Here is a 13,442-nt window from a genome sequence, read left to right on the forward strand (position 1 = left end):
GGGTGTGGATTCTCTGAATGGAGGGGGGGGGGGGAAGATAGACCTCCAGGGCCCAAGATATGAGGGGTGACTCTTGCTGTGAGTGCTACATCATTATGTATAGCTATTGATGTAGGTGCCCAGAGCCTTATTGCAGGCATTATTTGTGATAAAGAGCAATGAAGAGGCACTGAAACACTTTTTGACACATTATATCAGAAGTCATTATTTTTCTAATTTTTTTTATTTTTGAACATAAATAGCTTTATAATTACTAACAAGAATTCTATAGGATTCATGTTTCAATTTATGCTTTACTTTTGCTATACAGGCAGATGCCACAGAAGGGGAGATGTTAGATGGAAAATGCTGCTTAAGTTAAACAGTTACCTGATCACAGTATTATAGAATTATGTTTAGAAACACACAAAGGACATTTGGCACCTTAGCTTAGTTGCAGGCCCATAGATAACGTTTGCATACAGAGTGAGAGTGAATTTACATACAGCCATTTATATTATAACTAGCCGTTAAGCCCGTAACAACGGGCTACATTAACATTTTTTTTTCAGTTCATTTCCTTACCCCTCATTCTTCCCTCCCTCCCTTCATTCTCCTTCTCCCTCCCACCTCCCCCCTCCCCCCTCCCCCCTCCCCTCACTCTCTCCTCCCCCTCCCCTCATTCTCTCCTCCCTCCCCTCATTCTCTCCCTCCCACCTCCCCCCTCACTCTCCTCCCTCCCTCCTCCCCTCACTCTCTCCTCCCCCTCCCCTCACTCTCTCCTCCCTCTCCTCAGTCACTCCCCCTCTCTCAGCTCATTCACAACCCCTTCGGATGGCGCAGATGGAAGATCTCCAGGGGAGGTCCCGCCCTCCCTCATGCGCGCCGCTGCCGCCGCTCCTCACCGCCGCTGCCGCTACTGCTCCTCGCCGTCGCCGCCACTGCCGCTACTGCTCCTCGCCGCGCCATTTTTGTTACAGGCAAGCTCTGACCGACATGCTGCCCGCGCATGCACGGTAGAGTTGCTCTCTACTGCGCATTTGCGGCACGTCGGTCAAGCTTCATTTATCTAGTAGATAAAAAAACTAATCAGAAATTTCGCAATTGTGTAACCTAGTTTAGAGGTTGGAAATATACAAGAGTAAATCCTATATAATACCGCTTTATCAGTAAAAGCATTTGAGACAGAGGTTAATACTATGTGTCTTGTGTGGCACTCTGTCTCTCTACATAAAATATGCCGCCTTATATTATTTGTAGCATTTAATAAAAAGGAAGTCTTTCTCCACAGCTGTTGGTTCTAAGCGTTTATTTGCTGAACCACAACACTGTCGATGGTTCTGGGTGCCAAACAGGACATTCTGGATGGGAGTTCAAATTCAAACTTTACTGTGTATCTTCCAGTCTGATTAACTGGCACCATTACAAGCAAAAAGACCAAAATACCAGGGTAGAAATCAAAATGAGAAAAAACAACCCAGGATGAAATCCCAAATGCCTGTATCTTAATGGCATCGGCAGTAGTGACAAAGCGCTAAATTGCAGTTGAAAACTCCAAGTGGTAGCCCGCAAAATGCCCAACATGCTACGCGTTTTGACTCATCAGGGGCAATGGGTCATTGCTGGAAAATTAAAAGGAGAGACATCAGTTAATAAATGTATTTTTGACAAAACCCACCGGCTCATGTCTTAAACTTACTTTAAAGCCAGCTAATTAAACTCCCTGAATTAAAGGCGGATGAAGCGTTACAGAGATCCACTTTGTGTTTCCTGTCATATTGAGGTGACATGTATGTCGGGCTGCACGCACTTCTGTATTTAACTAGGAAAGGGACTGATCAGAAATGAAGGACACCATGATTAAGCAATAGAAAATGGTAGACCACTGAAGCACTCAAGAAACAACCACACCCTAGTGGAATCCTATACCAATGTGTACCTGTCTATCACTTCATTTTCATGCCTAATGGTGATAGCCTATTGAGTTTGTATATTTATTTATCCCAGGACAAGCAGGATGCTAGTCCTCACATATGGGTGACATCAGTAATGGAGCCCTATGTACGGAAAACTTCTGTAAAAGTTTCTATGAAACTTTTGACTGGCACCAGAGTGCCTACTGAGCATGCCCAGCATGTCATGATATTCCCTGCCACAGGGGTCTCCCTTTAGTCTTCTTTTTTCCGCGAAGCAGTTAGCCTCGCGGGTATTAGGAGTCCTGTGGGATTCTCCACAATATTTTCCTCACGGAAAGCTTAGAAAAACTTAACCGCAAAGGGTCTCCCTTCAGTAGTCATCGTGGTAAGTTTTTTCTTATCGATCGCGGTTCCGTTCCGTTTTTTCTCTCAATTTTTGAGCCTGAGTCACAGGCCGTCGACGGCTGTCCGGCCACAAAATGGCTACGGGCTTCAAAAAATGCCCAAAATGCGCCAGAAATATGTCCATCACAGACCCTCACCAGGACTGTGTCCTCTGCCTTGGTGAAGGGCATGATGTAAAAAATTGTCCCTTATGCGCTACGATGACCTCGAAAGGTCGACGTCTCCGGCTCGACAAAATGGAACAGTTGTTTAAAATACAAATGGTTACTGTTCCATCTACTTCCACACAATCGTCTCCGGCTGGGTCGATTAGGAAAGTCGTCCTGAAAAAGCGTCATTCAGGTGAGTCGGGAGACGCTCCATTCTCCTCCCCCTCACCATCGTCCAGAGCGTCAACGTCGGGCAGCGAAAAAGCCCGCGAAAAGGATAAGCATCGCCATCGGCATCGCAGGCCGCATATGGCATCCACCGCCCCGATACCCGGCGAGCCATCGACTGAGGACGGGACACCGGTTAAGAAAGCCCGGCTCCAAAGTAAGGCTTCCGAGCCATCGACGGGCCGATCCTCGCCGATTTCGGCGGAAGGAATCGTACCTCCTCAGGGACCTGAGGATGTACTGCTGTCGCCACCACCGCCTCCCCCCATGGGTGCTCTGTTCACATCATCCATGCGGGCGGAACTTGACGTTTATATACGCCAAGCGGTCAAGGATGCCTTCATCGAGGCGATGCCACGGCCTCCTACTCCGGTTCTGCCATCGACACCGATCATCGTGCGATCTCCGATTCCATCGCCAATCCCCTCGAGGCCGATGCCGAGAAAATCACCGCTCTCCTCGATGACGCCGGTTCCATCACCGGTTCCGCCCATACCGCAACACCGGTCCCAACGATGCCGATGCCTCAGCTGCCATCGATTCCAAGGCGGCCACCGACTACGATGACACCGTCAGTGCCTACTCAGGAGTCCATTTTTCAACCTTTAATGGACAAGCTGGACTCCCTTATCCAATTCTTCTCCTCTTCACCACAGCCTCTAGATGCTGAGGGACATCAGGAAGCATTACCAGGTCCCTCGGGTGTCATGCCACCCCTCAGACCTCAAACTCCACTATCTGAATTCCCAGTTAAGCCTACTAGGCCAACAGGGCATCCTCTGGACACTAGTGACCAAGAATTCTCCTCTGAAGAAGATATCCTCTCTGAGCCTTCCCCACCAGAGGATAGAAGAAAGTCACCACCAGAGGATCTTTCTTTTTCAAACTTTATAAAAGAAATGTCTGAAACAATCCCTTTCTCCCTCCTTTCAGAGGTAGACAGCAGGCAAAAAACCTTGGAGGTACTTCAATTTGTGGATCCTCCAAAGGAAATTCTTGCTATTCCTGTTCACGAGGTTTTACAGGAATTGATGTATAGGATATGGGAACACCCTGGGTCTGTAGCAGCAGTAAATAAGCGTGCGGATGCCACTTATCTAGTTCAGCCCATCCCAGGGTTCCAAAAAACTCAATTGCCGCATCATTCAGTAGTGGTTGAGTCGGCCCAAAAGAAGGCCAAGAGATTAAAGCAACATGCCTCCATACCTCCTGGAAAGGATAATAGGTTCTTGGACAATCTTGGCCGGAAAATCTTCCAAGCTGCCATGCTGGTATCCAGAATAAATTCTTACCAGCTTTTTATGAATCAATACCAGCGTGACCTGTGGAAGCAGGTTGAATCACTATCAAACCAATTGCCTGACCACCTTCAGGAAGGATTCCAAGCCCTCGTGCACAAAGGCCTAGAGGCAGGTAAACACGAGGTTCGGGCCACATACGATTCCTTCGAGACAGCCTCCAGATTGTCTGCATCAGGAATAACAGCTAGGAGATGGGCCTGGTTAAAATCGTCGGAGCTGAGACCAGAGGTGCAGGAACGCTTGGCAGATCTGCCTTGCCTAGGGGAAAACCTCTTTGGCGATAAAGTCAAAGAGGCGGTAGCAACCATCAAGGACCATACAGAAACCCTTAAACAGCTGTCTCAGCTGCCACAAGACTTACATCAACCTTCAAGGAGGCCTCCAAGAAGGGAACCAAGGAAACCATATTACCGCCCTAGGCGGTATTATCCTCCAGCAGCCAGGCCCAGACAACAAAGACCTGCTCAACGGGCTCAGCCTCGCCAAAGACCTGCTAGGCCTCAACAGCCTCCGCCTGCGGCGTCCACTTCTGGATTTTGAAGTACAACCAGAGGGCATGAGTCATTCCCAAAATCCTTATCCACAAGTACCTGTCGGGGGCCGAATTGCTCACCACCTTCAAACTTGGACCTCCATTACAACAGACCAATGGGTACTCTCAATTATATCTCAAGGGTACCGCTTGGACTTCCTCACTGTACCAAGAGACAATCCTCCTATTCCGTCTTGGACAGTGTCTCATCATTACACAATCCTGCAAGCAGAATTATCCACCCTCCTGACTGCCAGGGCCATCGAAAGAGTTCCCAGGCCTCAGTGGGGCAGAGGATTCTACTCCCGATATTTCCTCATTCCAAAGAAAACCGGGGGCCTACGTCCTATCCTGGACCTCAGAAATCTCAACAAATTTCTAAAGAAGGAAAAATTCAGGATGGTGTCCTTAGGCACCATGCTACCTCTTCTTCAAAAAGGAGATTGGCTCTGCTCTCTGGATCTTCAAGACGCTTACGCTCACATTCCCATTTTCCCTCCTCATCGACAGTACCTGCGATTTCTGATACAAGGTCAACATTTCCAATACAGAGTGCTGCCATTCGGCCTTGCATCAGCACCTCGAGTATTCACAAAATGTCTAGCAGTAGCGGTAGCACATCTTCACAAGCAAAAAGTGCATGTGTTCCCCTACTTGGACGATTGGCTCATCAAGAGTCATACACAAAGCGGAGCTTTCACATCTCTCCATCTCACAATAAGATTGCTTCACTCCTTGGGATTTCTCATCAATTACGACAAATCCCATCTCACACCATCTCACCAGTTGCAGTTCATAGGTGCAGATCTCAACACCATCACAGCAAAGGCCTTTCTTCCAAAAGACCGGGCTCAAATGCTCGTTCTCCTGGCGCACTCTATTCGCAATTAATATACAGTCACGGCTCATCAGTGCCTCACCCTACTCGGGCACATGGCTTCAACAGTTCACGTCACTCCCATGGCCAGACTGACCATGCGACTAATGCAATGGACACTCAAATCTCAATGGATTCAAGCCATTCAGCCACTGTCCACTCACATTCAGATAACACCAGATCTGAAGTTTTCCCTTCTCTGGTGGACATCACCGATCAACTTGCTCAAGGGCCTACCTTTCCAGCAACCAGTTCCACAAGTGACTTTAACTACAGATGCGTCCACCTTGGGATGGGGAGCGCACATTGCTCATCTGAAAACACAGGGTAAGTGGACAAAGCAAGAAGCCTCCTTTCAGATAAACTTCCTGGAGCTTCGAGCTATACGCTATGCTCTATATGCATTCAAGGACTGCCTTTCACACAAGACTGTTCTGATCCAAACGGACAACACAGTAGCCATGTGGTACATCAACAAGCAGGGAGGTACAGGCTCATACCTCCTTTGTCAGGAAGCAGCTCAAATATGGGACTGGGCCCTAGCACACTCAATTCTACTACGGGCCACCTACCTAGCAGGCATCCACAACACAGTAGCGGATCGTCTCAGTCGTCACTTCCAACCACATGACCCGACCCTGGCAGCCAAAATATTCCAACGCTGGGGTCAACCGTCAATAGATCTCTTTGCGTCCCATCTGAACTACAAAGTGAGCAATTACTGCTCTCTCCTCTTGCAGCAGAACAGCTTACCAAAGGACGCGTTTGCTCACCATTGGAACTCAGGCCTGTTATACGCGTATCCACCAATACCGCTCATAACCAAAACTCTGGTGAAACTTCAACAGGACAAGGGGACCATGATACTCATAGCCCCATATTGGCCTCGACAAGTATGGTTCCCCACTCTGCTAGATCTCTCAGTCAGGGATCCAATTCGCCTGGGAGTAGCTCCCAATCTCATAACTCAGGAACAGGGACAGTTGCGCCATCCCAACCTTCAATCCCTATCCCTGACAGCATGGATGTTGAAAGCTTGATCTTACAACCATTCAACCTTTCAACCACTATATCTCAGGTACTAATAGCTGCACGTAAACCTTCCACTAGAAAAAATTATTCCTACAAATGGAAACGGTTTACTTTATGGTGCACTCAGAAAGATTTAGATCCTTTCACTTGCCCCACTACCTCGCTACTAGATTACCTTTACCATCTCTCAGACTCTGGTCTTAAGACGTCATCTGTAAGGGTACACTTAAGTGCAATCTCAGCTTATCATAACAAGCTAGGAGATGCACCTGTCTCCACACAGCCTCTCGTCAGTAAATTCATGAGAGGCCTAACTCACATTAAACCTCCAGTTCATTCCCCAAGCATTCAATGGGACCTGAACGTAGTTTTAACCAGGCTTATGCGTTCTCCCTTTGAACCCATAAATACCTGTGACCTTAAATTCCTTACTTGGAAAACGGTATTTCTCATAGCCATTACATCAGCTAGAAGGGTCAGCGAACTACAAGCACTAGTAACTTACGAACCCTTCACGAAGTTCCTTCATGACAGAGTAGTCCTCCGTACACATCCAAAATTCCTTCCTAAGGTTGTCACGGAATTTCATTTAAACCAAACAATAGTTTTACCTACATTCTTTCCTAGGCCTCACTCTCACCAGGGAGAGAGAGCCTTACACACTTTGGACTGTAAACGTGCGTTATCCTTCTATTTAAACCGCACTACAGCCCAAAGAAAATCAAATCAGCTGTTTGTATCCTATGATCCAAACAAACCAGGTAAAGCAGTGGGTAAGCATACTCTGTCAAACTGGCTAGCAGATTGCATACAATTTTGTTATGAAAAAGCAGGCCTTACTCTTCAAGGGCGAGTAAAAGCACACTCAGTCAGAGCGATGTCCACCTCAGTAGCACACCTTCGCTCGGTGCCTATTCTGGACATTTGCAAAGCAGCAACATGGAGTTCTCTTCATACCTTTGCAGCTCACTACTGTTTAGACAAAGAGGGAAGACAAGATTCAGCCTATGGACAATCTGTCTTAAAGAACTTGTTTCCAGTTTAACCCCAACTCCTTCCACATCCAGCCTGCTGTGATCTTCGGCTGATTCATTTCAACAACATTACATCACTGTTGCTTCAGCACAAAATGACTCAGCCTCTAGCTTGCTAATCACCCATATGTGAGGACTAGCATCCTGCTTGTCCTGGGATAAAGCAAAATTGCTTACCTTGTAATAGGTGTTATCCCAGGACAGCAGGATGTAGTCCTCACGAAACCCACCCGCCACCCCGCGGAGTTGGGTCCGATACGTTTTATTATTTTATTTTTGGCTAACGCTATTTGCTACAAACAAAGACTAAAGGGAGACCCCTGTGGCAGGGAATATCATGACATGCTGGGCATGCTCAGTAGGCACTCTGGTGCCAGTCAAAAGTTTCATAGAAACTTTTACAGAAGTTTTCCGTACATAGGGCTCCATTACTGATGTCACCCATATGTGAGGACTACATCCTGCTGTCCTGGGATAACACCTATTACAAGGTAAGCAATTTTGCTTTATTTTTATTTATTTAATTCTTTTATATACCGAACTTCATGATATGGATCATATCAGATCGATTTACAAGGAACCTAGGGGATTAACATACATTAACAACTGATTAACAAGAGGACTTTAACTGGGAGCAAAGTTACATTTAATAAGGTGTTAAATCCATCGTGCTTTAAAATTAAGCAATGTGGATACATACCCTCCTCTTAGGGATAACTACCAAATCTGTAACTGACCAGACCAAATCTTCAAATTTATCTTTCAGACAATGCTTCATAATTGGAGCCTCTTCCCTCTTTGTGTTCAAACAGCATGTATCCTGATCTTCAGATGGTGAGATTTTCTCCCAGTGTATAAAAGAGGACAGGTGCACTTGATTAAATATACAACATTTGTCAAATTGCAATCAGTAAAATTAGTTCTTTTAAAGGTGACATGGGTAATCGGATGTTCCCAGAAAACACCACCCCGTGGGGTACATTTAAAAAAAAAGCGCAAGCGCATACTTTTGTTTGTGCACCAAGCGCAAACAAAAGTATGCCAGATTTCAATAGATACGCGCGTATCTTTTAAAATCCGGGGTCGGCGCGCGCAAGGAGGTGCACATTTGTGCACCTTGCACGCGCCGAGCCCTGCGTGCGCTGCCCGTTCCCTCCAAGGCCACTCCGAAATCGGAGTGGCCTCGGAGGGAACTTTCCTTCCGCCTCCCCCCACCTTCCCCTATCAACCCACCCCCCAGCCCTACCTAAATCCCTCTCCTAACCTTTATCTAGGAAGTTAAGCCTGCCTCCGGGCAGTCGTAACTTGCGCATGCCGAATGTCTGCTGGCGCCGCAGGCCCCGACCCAGGCCGCTGTGTCGGGGCACTCGGCCACGCCCCCAAACCGCCCCTTTTTGCAAGCCCTGGGACATACGTGCGTCCCGGGGCTTGTGCGCGCTGCCGAGCCTATGCAAAATATGCTCGGTGCGCGCAGGGGCAGATTTCCTCAGGTTACGCGCATAGCCTTTGAAAATCTGCCCGCATGTGTTTGCATGAATGTCACAATTATTACATGCATAATGACCACCCGTGATTCTTGTTGTATAGTCCCTGGCACTGGTGGTAAATTGGCTCTTAAATCAAGTTTTTAATGTTTTTACCCCTACTATAAGCAATTAGGGGTGCCTCCATAAAAATTGGACATAAACATAAGACACTCCAGTGCCGCCTAATACCTGAAGCTACTAGGGTGGATTTGTTAGAATGTGGCAGTACACCAGTTGGTTCAGAGCTGGCAGGTTTACATTGATGGTATAGTAATGATGAACGATCGGAGTATAAAGCTATCTGATAGGCAGTTTTTATTGCTGAAAGGGATAACCTTGCTGAAAATACATCTGAGCCAACAGGAATGCTTAATGTTTGAATTCATCCACCGAAGAGCAAATGCCCTTAATTCGAAATAATTGGCCAACTGGTAGTCCCCTTTTAAAGGCAGTTGGATGAAATAACTGAAATTTCAAATAGCTGTTATGTCAGGTTTTTTTTTCAAAACCCAGATGAGCATAACCCATTGAGGCCTTAGTAATTAAGAGATCCAGGTAAGCAATTTGATCAGAGGTATGTGTCATCGTGAATTGATAATTCCTCAAGTGGAATTCCATATGAAAATTAAATCATAAATATATTTAGTCCGTATCACAAGTTTTTGAAAAAAAAAAAGTGTAGATGAAAGTTTCCTCATACTCGGTCATCACTAAATTAGTGACAGACGAAGCTACTGATGAGCTCATTGCTATCCCATGCTTTTGAAGGAAAAACTCATTAGCAAATCTAAAAACATTTGTCTGTATCACTAAGTCAGCTAGCTCTGGCAAGAATTGTGTTGGAACTCGAGATTCTTTCTCTGATCATGTCAGGCTTTTGTAATCACCCTCATTGTGTAGGCATGTGAAACATTCATATATAATGCAGTTTCATCCATTGTTACCAATATGATATCAGGAGATAATGAAGGTGACTTGCACAACTTCTTTAAAAAGTAATCGGCTCTGTGGTATTCGCATAATGTAGGGTCTCAAAAATGTATCTAAAAATATAAAGGTTCTAATAATGAACCATTGCTAGAAACAATGGGTCAAGCAGGAGGATTAATTTGGCACCCCACATAATACTGGGGTGTGAAGAAAAGGCACGCAAAGAATTGGTGCTTCCTTATAATCAATAAAGAAGTGTGATCCGGTGACAATTGATGGATTTGTGTCCGTAAGTCCCTAGTAGGATCATAATCCAAATGGACATAATATTGCAAGTCAGCCAGTTGGAGAAACAATTCTGCACAATACTGAGCTCGATCTTGTAACACTATACCACCACCTTTATCAGCGGGTTTGATTACAATCCAGGAACTGGATGTCAATTCTTTAAGAGCAGGCTGATGATGAGACTTCAAATTGTAATGTGTTTTCACTGGGAGCTTATTGATTGCATCAATATCTCTCAAGACAAAATTTCGAAATGTGGAAATTCTAGCATCAAGTGGTATTGGAGGCATCCATCTTGATTTAAAAAAAAAAATGGATGAAGGTTCCTGAACCATCAATAGAGTCATCAAAGGTCACTCTTCGCTCAGATGAAGGTTTGTCCATTTATTTAACCAACGATAAACATTGTTAGAAGCATAGTCTGTTTCATCTCTTTTTAATTTCTTGATCTTAATTTGTTCTAAAGCAGTCGAGAATCTCACGTTATTGAGCTAACATCTGATCAAAAGCTTCCATTGACACCGTGGCCTTGAATTTTTTCGAGAGCTCCTGAATATGAATAGTTGTTTCTCTAACACATTTTTTAGTATAATTTACAATCAAGAGAATCAAATCCATGGAATATTTATTTAAAATGGCAATCCATCTTTGCATGAATGTCTCATCTTCCTTAAGTACTAACTAGTTTGATTCTGAGTCCCCAGGGAATGATTTGTTGACATAAATTCAACCAATATAGAAGCATTTTAGTCAGATCATTCAGATGTTTATTTAAATCTAAATATTGAGGCCAACTATCCTGAGAACTGGACCTGTCCTGATCCTCCAGAAATGGTATCTCTTGCAATATATCAGCTAAATATTCTGATATATAACTGAATGTATAAATGTCTGATTCGATCTGACTTACATGCTTCTATGTATAAGTATATAAAAGTGCACACTGAGCTATAGGAGTGGTCAGCCAGTCCAGCAATAGGGGCCATGACTTCACCATGCACTTCAAAGTACTTGCAGACCTCACACCACGTCTTGCAATAAGCTGGAATATAAATTGCTATAATAAATAAGCATATGGAACTGAATTCTAAAGATGGGGAAGAACCTGCCACCTTTCCTCAGTGGCGTACCTAAAGTATTTGGCATCCGAGGCAGATACTTCCTTTAGTATCCTCCCCAATCTATAATTTTAAAATTTCTTAAACATTGGGGGACCTTGGGAGAGGAGAGGAGGTCTTTGGAGGAGCCTTTCCTGCACCCCGACCGCCTTGGTGAGACTGCCAACTTGATTGGAGATCCAGCTGAGTCCCGGACGGCTGCTGACTGCATCTCTGTGGGACCGCGGGACCTTTAAATCCCGCGGCAGAGCGGCATACTGTGGGGACCTTGGGAGAGCAGAGGAGGTCTTCGGAGGAGCCTTTCCTGCAACCCGACCATCTTGGTGAGACTGGAAATCCAGCTGAGTCCCAAGCCAGGCGCTGACGTCATCTCTGCAGGTCCGCGGGACCTTTAAATCCCACAGCAGAGCAGCATATTGTGGGGACCTTGGGAGAGGAGAGGAGGTCTTCGGAGGAGCCTTTCCTGCACCCCAACAGTCTTGGTGAGACTGGAAATCTAGCTGAGTCCCGAGCCGGCCACTGACGTCATCTCTGCAGGTCCGCGAGACATTTAAATCCCACGGCAGAGCGGTGCAACGCTGCCACCGCTGCGTCACCTAAGCCGCACATGCCAAAGGGGCGCACGGTTTGACCGGCTTCAATCACTTTCGACTGTGTAGCTGGAAATCGCTTTTAGTGGATTTTCTGGTTCCGTGGGTCGAAAAAGGAAGGCAAAGATCATCACCTCCTCTCCAGCTTGCCATGGAAACATCGACCCCATGGATGCATATGTGAGTAAGCTTGATATGCCACAAGAGGACTGCGTTCGAGGCAGCTTGAGTGTCTCCTTGAGTCCTGGCAATGGCTCTATTCCTGCCCAACCCCCAGGTACTACAGCTGAGGAGGGTTCCATTGGATGTGAGTTTGCAAATGTGAGTGAGTGAGAATTAAATTCCCCTTTAGTGAAACTCTCTGTAACATCTCAGTTGGATTTGCAACAACAAGGAATATCGAGTGAAACCCCTCCTGTGGGCATTGGTAATCTTCAAGTGAATACTGAAGACTCATCCAATGTCACTTTGGGAGATTTTTGGAGGATGCTGGTTAAGTTGGACTCTAATGTATCATGGGTTAACTCTTATCTCTCTTCCCTAGTAAATGTTAATAGATCGTCTATTGAGAAACAAGGGGAAAAATTGATTGAGCTGGAATCTTCTGTTAAGGCTGTATCAACAAAAGTTCAGAATATTCAGAACGTTGAAAATATGCATATAACTGATAGTTTGTCTTTACATACAGAATTGGAAAATATTGAGAATTTAATAAGTTAACAAATCGTAAGTTGTTTACTCTTTCCAGTAACAAGATTATCTCCCTATGAGTTGTTTAAAAAGTTCCTTCAGGAAAATCTATCATATGAAGAGAACAAGATTGCTTCTATATCAAAAAATTTGTATTTTCCTAGTCAGCCTAACAATAAACCTGGCGAGGCAATTGAGAATAGCCCAGGTATTTCAACATTTCTTGAAGAATCTTTAGATGTCATAAATAAAAGAGCAACGTTGTTTGTTTCCTTCTGTTTGGAAAGAGATAAAGAAATTGTATTTGAAAAACTCTTTAAAAATAAAGATGTGTTATTTTGTGGACAGAAAATAAATATTTTCCTGATGTCTCCAAACCTATTCAGGCTCGTAGGAGACATTTCCTTGCCTTGAAAAATAAAGCCCTCGAGATTGGGGCAACTTTTTATTTAAAATTTCATGCAGATGTCATATAAATTTTCAAGGCAAGAAGTTTATATTTTCTGACCCATCACATCTTGAAACTTTCCTAGTAGATAAAACTGAGTTTAAAGTGAGCCCACTAACAACAGATAAGTAAGGCCTTAGAATAATTTAACCAACCTCTCCTCTGGTTTAATTTTATTTTCCTAGTTAAATTTCTTAAATGTCCCCCATATTATATGGATCTTGTGAGGCATAAAATGTTTGTTAAAATTTCTTTGATTTGATGTAAGCTGTACACAAGTTTGCTTATATTATATTTTGTGATAGTTTCTTGGTGTAAAAAGAAAAGTTTAATAAAGAGAAAATTATAAAAAAATGATAAGGGGAATGGAACAACTTCCCTACGAGGAAAGACTAAAGA

The 13,442-nt window shown here is 44.7% G+C and overlaps 1 protein-coding gene across 9 annotated transcripts in view; it reads left to right on the top strand.

Annotated features, from left to right (window-relative positions):
- Window positions 1-13,442, top strand: part of LOC115098699 (protein NLRC3-like) — a 157,216-nt gene that overhangs the window by 68,843 nt on the left and 74,931 nt on the right. The gene's annotated exons all lie outside the window — the stretch shown is intronic.

The sequence above is a fragment of the Rhinatrema bivittatum genome, chromosome 9 (assembly GCF_901001135.1).
Source record: "Rhinatrema bivittatum chromosome 9, aRhiBiv1.1, whole genome shotgun sequence".
Taxonomy (NCBI): Eukaryota; Metazoa; Chordata; class Amphibia; order Gymnophiona; family Rhinatrematidae; genus Rhinatrema; species Rhinatrema bivittatum.